We start from the raw sequence: 16,112 nt of genomic DNA, 5'->3' as shown, positions 1-16,112 counted from the left end.
TAGTTTGATTATAGTAACAACTTCAAGGCTTTTCCTTTTCTGTTGTTGTTTCAATAGATATAAATGTTTTATATCAGTCAGGATTTAGATTGAATTGGGTGCTAATCTTCCTCATGGTCAGCGTTTTATTTTTTGCCTATAAACATCTGTCACCCATCTGAGAAGATTTAAAAAAAAAACAGACAAGTAGTTCTTCTTTGGAGAAATTTAACCCTGAACAACGCATGCTGGGAAATTTGCCAAGGAGTGAGTGGTGATTCATAAACATGATTTAATGGCTTTAGTGAGCAGATAGTTCAGTTTGGATACTGATAATAAACATTAGTCTGACAAATGTGTAGTTACATTTTCAAACTTCAGAGATCGTGAACGCTCATGGATGGGATTTTAACATTTAGTTCATGATAGATCAGATTATTACGTTACGTTAAGTTATTTTACAATGAAGCTACTTAAAGTTTAACACAAGTTCAGAAACAGTTGTAAACCCAGGGTAACTTTCACTTAAATCATATTGTTTGACAAGAGCTCAGAGAATGGCATGAGCTACAGAAAGCTCAGAGATAAATAGTGACAGAAAGCTGCTGGTTCGAAAAAATATGGGGGAACCTACAGGACATGTGGCGCAGCAGTGAAGTGCCTCTTCACCACCACAAATCTTCTAGCAGTCTCTGAAAACAGTTTGTATCCCACAGTGTTATTCTTTTTACAGTCCAGTCACCTGCCTGATACCCTTCAGCCATTTTCCCCCAGAAGCTGTCACACACGCCAGCTATAATATATGGCTGCACCAACGAGAACAGCTGTCGCCAATCTCCATCCTCTCTCTTCTGGAGCCTACTGCCTGTCCAGCATAAAATAATACATCAGGATTAATTGATTCCCTGTCAGTCCCCTGGAAAAGAAAATACATTTTCATGTAGTCTGCTTCCTGCAGCATTATAAATTTGTACATGGCAACTAATTTAAGTTTTTTAATTATGCATGAGAATGACAAACTGTGACAAAGTGTGCTGCCGCCTGGCCCAAGGCCACAGCTCTGGCCTTTTTATGTGCTGAGACAACAATAACAGGGACTTAAGCACACATAAATAATATATTTATGTGCTTAGAGGCAACACATCTCTGTCTGAAAAAAGTAGTACAAGAGTCCAAGTGTCAAGGTCAAGGGCTGGTCATTTGTCTTAAAGTTGAATTGGAGCGTATGAATCATCAAATACCCACCCGACGCCAAAAAGTCAAGAGCAGGAAAGTAAGGAACATTATGATTCCCAGCCTGTGATAAGAAAACAGATCATGTGTGAACCAAACTCTGAAACACTGGGAACTGTAATCTGTTCCTTCTTCTACTTCTTTGTTCGTTTTTTTGGCGGGTGACAACATCAAGATGCATTACCGCCATCAAAGTATATCAGCTTTAACTAAAATCTGTTTATGACAAAAGCCCCGGCCTCATGAAACAAAGGACACAAAAGTAAAAGCTCCACATTAAAGATTTACACGTAACAGTGTTTGAGCCCAGCTCTTTCATTGTTCACTAGATTAATGAGTGACGGAGAGACTGAGCATGCGTTTCCCGAAGTCAAGCTGAACTAGAGCTGGAGATAGAGCAGGGGAGGGAGAGAGCGGAGAGCAGGGTCATCAGTAGGCCAGGGTCTTAAATCAGACCAAAGGCCGGCCCTGGTGTCAGCTCCGGACCAGAGGGGGAGGATTCTCTCCACAACAATTAGGAGGGGCTGAAGGGAGGCCTGTTTGTTGGGGATTTTTTTTGGCAATACCCGCTGGGCCTGAAAAAGCAGCTGGACAGAGAGAGTCTACAGTACGAACAACCCAGAGCACAGGCCTCTGGGTAATTCGGTAATTCATTAACTCATACGAATGGCATGACTTTTACGAGGTGACGCGTTGAAAATGTTGACAAGCTTTTTTCATTGAAGAAAGCTGTTTGAGTTATTTACTTGAGAGCTGTTGTTTCCGCCCCCCCCCCCTCCCCACACACAAAAAACTGCCTCACATCTGCAAACTGTCTGACTCCTAAACTTTCCTGTGGCTAAAATTACGACGTGATGAATTGCATCATGAAAGATTTAACGGCCCTGACATTACACAGCATTCCCGGCATAATGCAGTGGTGTTTTACCACAGACAAACACAGCATATCTCCTGCTTTGTGTGACATCTGAAAGCATTTTAGCACCATTTAGGCATAACTCTCTCCACTCGCTGCTTTTAGACACATACATCATCTCCTCTCCATCTTTCTCGCTTGGCTTTATCTGTTTGTTCATAGCTACAATCTACGCGCAATGAAAAATATGCGGCTGCATCAAGGGTGTACTTTCCAGAGGATCAAAAGGATATGCTTGGACAAACAATGCGATATCCAAGGTTAAGAACACAAAGATAATAAATCGCCTGAGTGTCATGTTCAATTTTCAAGACGCCATCACCCGGCATTATCCATAACAGGATTTAAATTGTTATCAGGACACTGAACAATCCACTTTGCGTCCGACGAGCATCCTGCCTCTGGTGATTCATAGAGAGGAAACAACTATCACATTTTCCAGCATCCCACTGCAGCAGCAGAACACCGGCGTATTTCATGTACTTGGATGACTGGTTGAATAAATTGCTTCCATCCTGGCTGATGTTGACATTCATGTGGACGAGTGCTATCAGTTTTAATTGTCTTTCTTCCCTCCCTCAGCCTGCGCCTGCAACTCCTTCCTGCCTCTCTGGAACACAAGGCCAAAATAAATTTAGTTCAGTCTGAGATTTGGCCAAACACGCTGCACAACATGACTGCGGACAAGAGACCTGATGTCTTGTACATTTTTCACAACTGAGTCCATGGGCTCTGCAGACTGTTCGGAAATGATCAGAGATGAATAACTTATTTATTAGGACCAAATGACCTCTTCTTCTTCTTCAATAAAAAACCCTCATTTTTGTTCTGCGCTCTTCTTTAAAGAAAATGTTGTATACTAGAGATTTAATTCAGATGAGTAGAGAAGTGTAAGAGGAGGAAAATCAACGGCACTCTGTCAAAATAAAGCTACATCCAGCAGCTGGTTGGCTACATCCATACTTATACGTTTTCAATGTAACATGGTGTTTGAAACTAAAACGATCGAGTCTTTTACCTCCATATCGGCAATAATCCCAACATCAAGTGACCAGTAACATACACTGGGCATGGGCGCACCAGTGTAAACAGGAAGAGGATTGTCTACTCTGCAGTTGGTTGCTTAGTTACAGAAAATCCTTTGAACAAGAAACAACAATGGTAAAAAGTAAGATGAGGGATTTCTTTCCTTGGACCCACGATGAGGGGGAGTGATGTCATTAAGTGGTTTTACATTGTTTTGCCTTCACCACTAGTTGTTGAGTTGTGATGGAAAAGAACCAATCAGGAAGCAAGTGCAGGTTAATGTCATCAGTTCCAAATGTCTCCGTTTTACTACGACAACACAGCCGCAGGGTTTTTAAATTAAAACAGGGCCAGCAGTTTACAAACTTAAGGCACAACGTAGTAATAGTTATGCATATTAAAACTAAAATATAGTAGAGTGGATGCAGCCTTAGTGCAGAACAAACACTGGAAAGTATGCGGTGTTGTGTGGGCAGTGGAAGTACTTTTGGCTTCTACACCCCAGTTTTTGTACAAATTAAAAAAACAAGAAAAAACATGTGCTCCAGATGATTTGCTTAAAGCAGTTTCCCTGTTCGCAGTCTTTCTGATGAGCTACAATGAGCTTCATTTTACTGCACACATATGAAATCTGTAAATAAGTGTTTTCACAAGCTTTTACAATCATTATGTTGATGAAAAACAGAATCTATGCAGGATTATTTTAACGATAAAGTATTCTTTGATCATGTAAATAATGTTTTGTCATGACACTTTGGTTTTATCGATATTTACAACCTGATTATGACAAATTACTGTTGTAAACAAACCTTTATCAGGAGATGAAAAACAGTAATACATTTAATAGGCTATTGTCAGTTTTTTGAAAGACCTGTCAGTCATTATGAGAGTGACAGCAGTCCTCTTTGTCTACTCTTGACTCATGAATTGTTCCTTTAATACCGACAGTATCTGGCACCAATACAGATGAATGCACTATTAACAAAGCATATCAGAAACATTGATTAAGTGAGAGTGATATACCTGCAGCCTACCTTTATGTTAGACGCCCCTTGGTTTATTGATATACAATCCATCCAGCTTTCTCGCAAAATCTGAAAACAATCAGCATGCGGCGCAGCACAATGCCGAGGCATTAATCACAAGAGGCAGCACTTTATTCCACACAACCACAGGATTGTTGCAACAGCTGCTAAGCATTCTGCTAAAGCAAATGATTTATGGCCGTGTAGCAATAACGATGAGACAGAGTGATTACCATATCGACAGTCTCCCAGATGGATTATCTGCATTGATTACTTCATGGCCTGTTGATAAGTATTTGTTTGAAACGCAAAGTGGGGGGGGAGAGGAATGTGTTCGATGGTGCTGGTGTGCAACCAGCATGCAGAAGCCAAACTACCAGAAATATTTCCGAGCATCTCTGACCTCTTATACCACAAACCAGTGTCATGTTTCAGGTTATTTTCAGCCTTCTGTACTCAGTGACGCCTCATCAAACAAGAACGAGAGTTAAATTGTCTCGGTGATGAGCTGCACCAAAGAGAGAGTTTGCATGTGTAAGATTTCACAGCTAATCACAGGCTGCTTTGATTCATGGCGCACCTTGCTCCACTTGCCCGTATATCATATGATGCCCCCCCCCCCCCCCTCACCGCCCAAGCTTCCCATCCTGCTACCTCGCCAAGGTCGGCTGAAGGAAATGATACCGCTACGCCGCAAGATTTATGAGAGATTCACTCCTATTTACCTCCATGTTTACAGAGGGCATTGACTTCCGCCAAGGAGCCGCATCCGTCCCCGGTGGTTCACAAAGCAGGAGCTCATCTATTGGGTGTCACAGGGAGCAAGAGCCAAGCAACTTGTCTCCTGTGACAGGTGCTAATTGAGAACCAAACAGCCTGCATCCAGTTTAAACCTCAAAGCTGCAGTTTGCTCTGTTACGACACTGGCCTGGGCATCTTTGGACAAAGACTGAAAGACACAAACCATAAGATGATGTGTCACCAAAAGCTAAGAATATTAACGTTATTTGACTTTAAAAGAAATGTGCATTTTTGTTGACATGCCAGATAGAGGTCTCCGATTAAGATTTCTTGCCCTGCACCTGAATCTGAATCTGCAGTTCATAGAATGGTGGTAATTTTCGGTAGTGTCAGCCAGAGTTAGCTAAAATGTCAGCAAGTTCACAATATTACACACTGGAAAGTCCAACAAGTAAAATAGTAACATATACTTCCATTTTGAGCTATCTAAAGTTTTGTGTTGTTTTTCCATTATGTACTCTGTGTAGGAACATTTCTTGCGTCAAAATTCAAAGTTATACATGTGACAAGCTACTAATTCCACATCCATCCAGCTTCACTAGAAACTGTAGAGTTAACGCTCCATCCTGACAATGAACAATGAAAATGCTGCACAATCATTCCTCACTTTGCAGTTCTGTGATTACAACGTTCTACATTTAAGAGCTGCTATCATTTGCATTGTACCATACTGACTGGAGTATGAAAGTCTGGTATCGAGCAGGTACGAAGGAAAAAAAAAAGTTTTACTCACTCCAATCTGATAATCTGTTTGTGAGTGAAAGGGGATCATTTGTGGTCAGATTAATTGGGAAGTTAGTATTGAGGGGTGACTGGCCTCCTCATGTCCTTGGTGGGCGTAATGAAGGGATAGTTAATTGGTGCGAGTGCGTCGCCCCTCGTCGGTGACAGGGTGCTGCCCTGCCCCATGCTCGGAGAGGACCGGGGCTTTAAATTGCTTCCATCTCCGAGACTCTGATTAATGAGAATAGTTCTAATCGGAGTTCCTGAGGCCAACAGCATTAGTCTTAATCTTCCAGACCCCATCCAGCAGCAACACTGACATTTAATGTGGTGCTAGTGCAATAGTAATGAGAATTCATTTCCCAACAAGGGAGCAAACTCCTCTATCCCCCACCACAAGTCCTGGATTTGGGAAGGTTATTGGCCCTGGATTTCAGGGGTTATTAGTTCTCTCCAGGCCATGAGGTACCTAAAATTTCTTGTGTTTTACAGTCCACTTTGAGGGAGGACAAATTAAACTGAGGTTGAGCACACAGACGATGTAAAGCCCCTACACACAGCCTGGATGCAGTTTGTAATACTTCAGAAATGAATGGTGGACTGATGGAGAGTAAATCGAGAACAACAGCTATAATCAATAAATTCTTTAGTGGATTGAAACATCACACATTTGCTGGTGCTGGTTTCTCAAGTGTGAAGATTTGGTGGTTTGTAAAACGATTTAACTTGGAACTTGCATTAGCCACATATAACAATTAAAAACAGATTAATTGAAAAAGAAGAAAGATTATTCAAGTTCCAGTCGTATAGTCTAGATTTGTGTTTACGCCTGTGTTTGTGTGTGTACAAGCAGGTTTATGTGAGAGAGTGCCTACGTGCATTTAATATGTATGAATCGGACTCTTTGTGAAACACAGGCAATCATAAAACAATTGTGTAAATCAGGCAACCTCCATCAACTGAATGAAAGCCATTCCCGATGTCGGCCGCACTTGTACCGATGCAAACAGTCCTCCTGTGCTCAGTTAGCAGTAAGTAAATTGCTCTGGGATTTGTATTGCCGGAATGCTTTAGCAGGTAATTCCTCTCTGTCTTTCATTTTGTTTGTCTGTGTTAAGTTCCCACTCTGGCCCCATCCATTCTCACATCCAGTTCCCGGCTTTGTCCATCCATCAATGGGCGCACTTTGTCAGTGCTGACTTCATCCTGGCGGCTGCAATCACATCCGAGCAGGGCCCGACTGCCACCGGGGAGCTTTTTCACCTCCCATCTGCATCTCCCCGATCTGCTGACGGGGCCCCTGACGTGCAGTGTTTTCTGTTGCACAGGCAAGCAGAAAAAACACTAATGCCGCACCTCATTTCTCCAGACCACTCCTGGCCTCGCATTGGCAAAAAAGAGAGACGAGGGGGGTGGAAGAGGGAATGAGGTGAGATTGAGAGAGGCAGCGAGGTAAAGACGGCAAATGCTTTCAAGAGGGATTGGGTCTTGGGTCAGGCCACAACTCAATTTGCCTTTTCTTCTCAAATACATCAATAGACATCACGGACAGAAAATGTATCACTAATTAAGACTTGATAAGCAGCAAATCAACTGTACTATAGCGAGAGAAAGAAAGGAAGAAGGAGTCAGCTATTCATTTAGGGGTTTCAGTGGTGTTTCTTAAGCTACGTCAAACATGGGGTTGGGGTTTGATAATATTCCCGTCTTTAGCTTTCAGTGATCAAAAAGTGCTGGAGTGTTCTTGCATTTATTTGATATAACATATAGACAGGACAGGAAATACACATAAGCATCACACACATGCAAACCATGATGTCGTACTCCTGATTGCTTTTTTATACAGTGCTTTTTATAGTCGTAACGACTATTTAAAGCGATTTACATTACAGCTCACATTCACCCATTCACTCCAATGTCTATCACTCTCACATCCCATTCACACACTGACAGCGCAGCCATCAGGGTCAGCTTCAGTGTCTTGCCCAAGGACATTTCGATATGGGATTCAAACTACTGACCTTCATGCTAAGCCAACGCGCCACTCTACCTGCAGAGCAGCTACATAACACAGAGGAGCTCCATTGTTAGTTGACTGAACGTCAACAACTGGAAAAGGTTTGTGACTGCACATGGGACCAACATGCGGAGAACAGTACATACAAATGGTGCATGAAACAATTTGCTCCTTCATACTCTACCATCTACGGAAATGCACAGAGCCTTCAGTGTGTACTCTGTGTTCAATTTGTCAGTATTTGTGAAGGTCTTATGAAGTTTGCACATATGGATAACATAGAAAACAATCCACTTTCTGGTGAAACCCAGGAACTGGATCATATATGGAAAATGTGAACAGACCAGAACTCTATTGGAAACTGTTTAAAAAATCAATATATAATGTATATAAGCATAACCATTCATAGGGGCATTTTGTCAAGTAAAAATTCTAAATGCTATTTTAAAACATATTTTATGACATGATAAAAACAGGGACAATAAACATTCATCAAATCAGAATAAGGTTGATCTAATGCACAACCTGGATTTTTAAAGCTCTTCAAAAGAAACATGGATGACACCAACAATGATCCTTATTGGAGAAATTCACACAACTCCATGATTTACACTGGTTTACATCGGGGAGTACTAATTAGACGGCGATGGAGGGTTATTAATCGGCTGGACTTTCCAGAATGATCTTGTTATAAATGGGCCCTGTCAAGACTTTCCTCAACCTCCAAATGACTATTCTCACTTCACTGCCCCCGTTGCAAGCATCAGCACCAACGCCAAATAACAAATGATTGCTATTAAGTGTATTGTTAGTAATGATGGCTGAGAACAAACAAAAGTCCATAAATAACAATTTGCCAAGGAAAAATGAGCCTCTAAATAAGACGGATACCAAGCTGAGCCGTGGTAAATGACATCTGAGGGCCTGGAGAGAAGAGGGAAGTGGCTGCTGTTTGAGTGGAAGAAAAGAAAAAGAGGAGTGACTGATACAAAGTCTGACACGGGGAATGAAAGTTTGGCTGCTCTGTCATGCTCAGTGCTTCTTATGCAGGGGTGTAATGTTATTTGCAGATTACAGCTTACTCCACTCACACACACACGAAAAATCCCCCACCAAACACTCAGCTGAGTGGGCTTAAACAACAAAGCAGCTCCTGCTCAAGTTGTTTGCCCAGACACAAAGGCAATTCCTCATATTAATTAAGCGCCGTCACTGACGTGCTCGCTCCCTCTCGCCAAGCACATGTCCGCAGCTCTGATATGTGGGCTAAGTGTTTTCCCCGATGCCTCGCTCTCAGCCTGCTTTTCACACAAAGCCTCTAGTGGGAGCTGCTGTTTACAGAGTCAGTTCCACTTACGCAAATCCCCCCTGCCATGTAAACAATATTCACGGCGACTAAACAGAACCTAGCGCCGAGTGTTTACGGCATGAAAAATGTTTATCCAATTAAGTGACATTTCAATAACATAATCCTAAAACCATGAAGGCTTTTAATAAGATTACATGACCTACCGAGGGGAAGGAGAGTCACTGGTTCTGTGAGACGCAGCTCAATAACATTAAGAACAGCGGCAAAGCAGCAAAAATGAGCATAGTTGCATGGAGTACAACATTTCCAGTGGCCAGTGCCCAGTGCCCAGTTTAGAGCAGCAAGGCATGTCTGTAAATATGAAACCTGATGTAGTCCCTGTGTGTGTATGTGTGTGTGCGCCTGAGAAACATTAATTCAATTGCTCAACATGTGTACATAAGAGTCTGGCAAGCACCAAAACATGAGGTGGGGAGGAAACAGGTTTGATTCTCATAATATTGAAGTTGATGGAAACGTCAAACCTTTTACCAATAACTCCAAGGTGCACAACCCGAGCTACTGCGTCAAAATAATGGGACACATAAAACCGAGACCCCAGGTTACATTGCAGAAAACAAATAGAGAAGAAGGCATCAAAATAATGAAAGATTGTTTATGTATTGTGGCATGAAATGGGAGGGAGTGTGAGAGAGGCAGCGGCGGGGAGAGGCGATGGTGACGGATGGACAGAACTGACAGTGCGGTATTCATCCTGCACGCTAGAGCGCACGTCCTGCTAGTGGCGGTCGACAGAGCAATAAATCACGGGCCCTCCATCCTGTATCTACAGCTTATTACATCCACCATGACAAATAAATAATAATCCCTGTCAGCAGAGCCCTTTGCTCAAGGATTGAGTCTGAAAGCGTTTGCTCATCACTCCTATTCCTGAGTGAAAACACCAGAGCAGGGGAATTGAAAGCCATGGTTTACTGGCCCTCTGAAACTCTCAAAGACACATGGTAAAAAATCACACATCAGCCAAAGATGTGAAAAATATGAGCGGGTGCGGCGGTGCACATCGGAAACACAGAATGTTATGCTGTTTGGTGATCACCATGGTAATAAACATTACAATATCATTAGATGGATTTACAACGTCTCCATCGTGAGGCACCGTGGAGGAACATGTAAAAATAGGAAGACCACAATGTGGAAATGCTCCATTGCAAGTTCAAGCACAGTATTATAATGCAGAATGGACCTCTTCAGAACTTTATATCGTGATGCATTAACATGTCAGCAACATTTTAATAGTGTGGAGGTACTTTTGTAGTTTAATCTCATTGTATCATACTTTTTAAAGTGACCAGGACTGCAGATACTATCTAATAAATAAACTGTTAAATTAAGTAGACAGAAGAATTTAGAATCAGTTGTTTGTAGGTATAAATAGTATATATGTATAAAATATAAATTGTTAAAGTAGCATCAAACACATATTCTTATAACCCTTAACAGAGTAAAGATACACAATGAATGGGTGGATGAATACTGAAAATACCTCAACACTGTACTTAAGTAAATGTAGCTAGCCTCTCTCCGTCACTGTGTATTTCCGAAATGATAAACTACTGCAAACATACAGTGTGTGTCTCATAAACAGCTCTAAGGGCAGATACGACTGTCAGGTTTTAGCTAAATCAAATATAATTTTCTATTTGGATTGATCCAGCAGTTATCTAATTGTTTAATCAATGAATGTGCAGAGCTACAGCTGCATTGGTGGGATCGATATAAATTGATTTACATGTGTCTGCAGAGAAACACATCCTCCTCGTCGCTTGTCTCCCTCAGCGCCTCCCCTCACATTATTTAGAGGACATGTAAAGCTCATTCCAGGCCTATGTCCCCCATGCCCTCATGTTTCTGTGAATTGTATAAGACCATTTAATCTTCCTTAGATGAGGAACCATTTACTTTGCACCGTCCTTCAATAAAAATTAAGGGCTCTCGTAAAAGCAGGAATGGGAGTGGAACGCCCTCGACTAAATCAAAGAGTGTTGTTCTTTCAAAAGCCGAGCACCAGCACTTCATGGGCCTGTTTTATTATGACATTTGTAGATCTCCTGAAGTGTTAAAAAGGAAATTAAATGCAGATGAGAGGCCGTCGTCACAAAGGTTAGTGAACTGTAAATGGAGCTCTCCATCTTCTCTCATAATAGGTGTAAAATTGTAAACATGCTGAAGGATGCGAGAGTTAGTCCTGCAGATCCTTTGGGGATTGTATAAACATTAATCATAGAATCACTCGACCATGATTAATCACGAGAGCTTGATCACACTGATCTGTGAGAGGGAATAAGAAACTCTTCATTGCTGTTTCAGAACACACACACACACACACACACACACACACACACACACACACACACACACACACACACACACACACACACACACACCGGCTAATTGTGATCTCAACAAAGTGACTCTAGATAATTAAAAAGCCTAAATACACCCACTTCTATATAGGGCATTGTTACATACATTTAACTCATCGATATTTCCGTCGCTGTAAACTGAATATCTTTGATTAATCTTTGAAAAAAATCCAACGATACATCCCAATCCCCCTCAATAGCGTTGTCGTCTAAGCTACACCCCCAAAACAAATTTTCACTACATTTTTTCTCACACAAATCTATTCAAACCTTATCTACTCAGTCCAGATCTAAGCTAACGTGGGTACAAGGTCTGCTGTTCAGGTTTTGTTTACTGTCAAAATAAACCTGAGGTTAAAGACCCCACAACCGCTCACTGCGGAAAAAGAAAAAGAGACCAATTAACACGTTTTCGGGAAAACAGTAAATCTCTCCTGAGTAAACAGCGCACCTGAACTCACAAGAAAGGGCCAAATTCCACACAGCCATAGAGTGAGTATTTGGTTCAGTAAACCACGTGTCGAGAGCTTGACAGATACAAGTCAGCTGCAGGGTTTGTCTTACGGAATTTAGACAAGTTATTTGGAATCTAAGGGATTATGATCTCCTGAAGCATCTTGTGTTGGGTTTCCCAAAACACCCAAATACATAGAATTCCAATTATTTCCATGTGACAGACAAGCAACTGGGTGGGAGAAGCTTAATAAGAGCTGGTTTTCCACTGCCCGCCCTGTTACATTAAGGGGGTCGGGAGTTCATGCCCCACTCCTCAACTCTTCAGGCTGGGTTTTGAACTCCTGACCCATTGGAAGGGAGGGTGGGGGGAAGGTCGTCCATGCACAGTAGCTGCATTTACAAATGCATGCTGAGTCCATGCCAGCAAAGCGGAAGGAGTCTGATAACATCTCGCCTTAGAAGGAGCTGCTCTGCCAGCCCTTTGTATGTATGGGCAAGCCTCGTGGTTACACCCCCCCTCCCCCAACCATAAATCATGTTAATTAGTTTACTGATAAACTGTCTGTCAGGCCCCCACACATAGCGCTGTGGCACCCCCAGTTACAGTTTAATCTTTGTCCTGCAATAGTTCATCTGTTTAACTGACTGGAGGTGAGAAGGGGAGGAGAAGGGAGTTCTCTCATATCACAGTGCTGCACAGTGTAATGCAAATTTCAGTTGACATGAATGATGAATGACACAACTGTCACTGAAAACAGTCAACAACACAGGGTGAAAACAAATCAGTATATCTCTTTTCCAGGTCATCAGATGTAATCTTTTCAATTAAAATCTATTTATTGAAACAAAAGCAACCCTCTAATTGCTATTCATCACTCACGTCTCCTCAGTGGCTGCTCCGTGATGCTTTTAAAGATGGCAATATCTCATTCTTCAGGCTGGTGGTGACAAATACAAAACAAAAATGGCCTGGGTTAAGACTTCTCAGCAAACTGTATTGACTTTCTGGCAAGGACACTGAAGCCCACAGGACTAAACTGTCCCTCATCAACAGATAAGACCACACACAGACTCTCATTTACCTGTCAGATTAACATTAGGAGCCTCTCTGCTCCAGGCCATATGGCAAGAAACCAGGAATGCTACCTTGCTGGAGAAAGAACTATTTCTAATGCTTGTTAGTTTACAAAAATCAAGACACATCAGCGAGCAAGGCGTAAAAAGACAAGTATGTTTATCTTATAGAAAGAGAAGACGTTCTTATAGCAGTATTTTTTTTAATACTGTGAAACATAACTTTTTTATATGCAAGTGGAGAAAAGGAAACCAGCTGTGCTGATGGTTCGTACTTGCAATTAATTACGCATAAGTGACTTTCTAAGTGGACTATGTTCCTCCATACGAAGCTGAGGCAATGCAATGCAATCTACTCTTATTTGGCTGGCGTTGATCTTTGCATGATTAATGGTTTGAAAGGATCCAGCAAAAAGGTCAAATGCGGAGTTGGGGATGGAACAGCTATGCGGGGTAATTAAGACAAACGTGATTAATAACCCCAAGCTGCCACTGTGTTCTGTAAACAAGATGCAGCCAGATGGGATGCATATTTTGAATACTGCACATTAGTTTTCTGGACCATAAGGGCACACAGCCATTCAGAGCCTTTTTAAATAGGCCTAATATTGATGTTGTTAAAACAGTGTAATAGCTTGTGATGTATGATGAGTGCATTAACGTAGCAAACTTTATACCTCATTGACGGTGCACAATCCATCTACAAATAGCACACCATCAATTATTACAGTAACGAAATGGAAAAGTCATTGGACTTAATTGCTCCGCAGCTTTATTGTCTCCAGAATATGAGCCGTAGATAACACATGTACAGTGTATTAGCTCCATCGCGGAAACTTTCAAGACAAGCAGTGATTAGCGTCCTGAGTGAAAGGGGGGAGAAGTCTCCCACTCTTATTCAGTCCATTATCTCACCTCCTTCTCGTCTCCCTCTGCCCACCAGTGTGACTGACGGTATAGAGGGATCAGGCCCAGCTTCCAGAGAAAGCGGGGAGACAGGTGTCAAAATGGTCCAGCAAGCAAATCTAACCCTCGCTAATCAGTCCTGTTGTATCTCTACAATCCATGTCGAGTCTGTGGCTCTCATTCCGTATGAAAAACAATTACGCCAGTTTGAAGTTGAGCGCGCACTAACTCACCTGTCTCTTCTGATAAGCGTGAAGATTGAGCAGAGGGAAGGGGGAGGAGGGATGGCGAGGGCAGGCGGAGAGAAAGAAGGGAAGTGATGTTTAGTGCAGAGTATACACAACCCGGGCGTCCCACGACAGCAGGGCTGCTTGTGTCAGTAACTGGAAGACACAACTTCAGAAAATGATACTGAACCGCAAGCAATTTTAATATTTTGATGAAAGTCTTGGCTTCATCATAGTGGTTGTGTTTTCAGTGCTTTGTATTTGCCTCTTTTAAACACTTAAGATATTGGAGTGTAATGAGGTGCAAAGCTGGATCAAGAGCCAAGACTGAAGTAATTTGTTTTTGGTGCATATCAGAGAAGGATTTCATTGTAAGGTCAGGAATTTGAATTTCAATGATGATTGAATTGAGACTGTATCACAATGTGTACTTTGATGAATGTACAGATCAAGATTCTGATTAACCCCCTCTATTATCAGACTTTTACTAGAGCCTAGCCTTCAGAGAAAAAACACTACCGAGAAGACACAAGATAAAACCTCCATGAACAACAAAAAATGAGGTTAGCTAACTAGATATTTATCAAAAAGAGCTTCTTCCTCGATTTCAAAGTCAAATTGTTTCAAGTGGGAGCAGGAGGATACTTGTGCTTCAAAGAAACTGCGATGGACAAGGCACCACACACCCGTGTATTGAAATAATAGCTGACAAAGATCCTCAGCATTTGCGTCAGTGTAATGCTCAGTGGCACCAAAAGCATCACCATTACCCGAGCCTCTGCTTTAATTCGTGGTGATGGGCCTGGGACTCTCTGCGGGCCGAGGAGGCCCACTGATGCGGTCGGCAGTCGGCCCTAATGCAGTGGCTTGATGGGAGATGAGCGAGGGGGAGCTATCGCAGCCAATGGGCACTTGCTGAAGTAAGACCACAGTGACAGTCAGCAGCTGTGAGAACTTTCATTCTCGCTCGGTGGGAGTCGATGCCAAGTAAGAATGTTTGAGAGCTTTGACAGAGGGGTGTCGCAGCACCATGATTAAATGACAAGCATGTGCAGACCTCTGCAAGTGGCTGCGGTTGAACGATGGAGGTCAGGAGAAGGGTGATGTCATTTGTGGGACTCTTTGATCTACCACTCCAGGAAAGGCCAATACTGCTATTGAACTTTTTGACTGTTGTGAGGCATCAAAACCTCAAAAATCTCACCTACTACTGAGTAAAAATGTTCTGATAGAGACAGGCTTTCTTTTTTTTAGCTTCATTTATTTTGCCATTCCATGCTTAATTGATAAATATTTTCAGAATCGATAATCTGTCCGAGGTGATGCCTTTCAATTGCTTGTTTTGAATGAACAGTCGAAAACCCAAAGACATTTAATTCAAAAAGATATAAACATTTAAAACGTAGAAACTTTTTACATTCGACAGCTGGAACTAAAAAATGTTGGCACATTTGTTTGATAAATTGATAACCAGTTTCGATGCTAACTAACTTAATGCCTAAAAAAATAGAGACTGGGTAATGCATCTGAAATCATTACAATATTTGGATGAATTTAGAAAAATGGGCCTGTATATGATGACATGGAACATTTTTATAGCAAGTTACACATGAATCCTGCTTGTACTCACTTTACAACATGTTCGTCCTCAGATCATCGGAATAAATCTTGGACAAATTGAACCCAGTGAAGGTCTGAGGAGCAAACATAAATAAAGTGAGTACAAGTAATCGAATGTGTGCAAGATTTCTTGGTTATTTTCGTACAAGAACTATGTTGAATTTACTTGTTGGAAAATCACACACCATTATTAATCTGATGCTCAAAGCAATGAGCTGTCTGGCAGAATTACATGATACAAACATGTTCATGGGAGTAAAAAACATGAACTGAAAGATTCCTCTGAATCCTTCAGTTCTACAACAGAAAACTGTTTAATAACACAACATGATCGTACCGTCGCAATGTAATTCCACTCAGAGTCAATAGTATTG

General features: G+C 41.8%; 1 long non-coding RNA gene across 1 annotated transcript in view; it reads right to left on the bottom strand.

Moving 5' to 3' along the window:
- The window catches only part of LOC138406022 (uncharacterized), an 82,826-nt gene that overhangs the window by 14,843 nt on the left and 51,871 nt on the right, over positions 1–16,112 (bottom strand). The window lies entirely within an intron of this gene.

This window comes from Paralichthys olivaceus, chromosome 21, assembly GCF_024713975.1.
Source record: "Paralichthys olivaceus isolate ysfri-2021 chromosome 21, ASM2471397v2, whole genome shotgun sequence".
In the NCBI taxonomy this organism is placed as follows: Eukaryota; Metazoa; Chordata; class Actinopteri; order Pleuronectiformes; family Paralichthyidae; genus Paralichthys; species Paralichthys olivaceus.
This window is presented reverse-complemented; position numbering and strand designations above follow the sequence as displayed.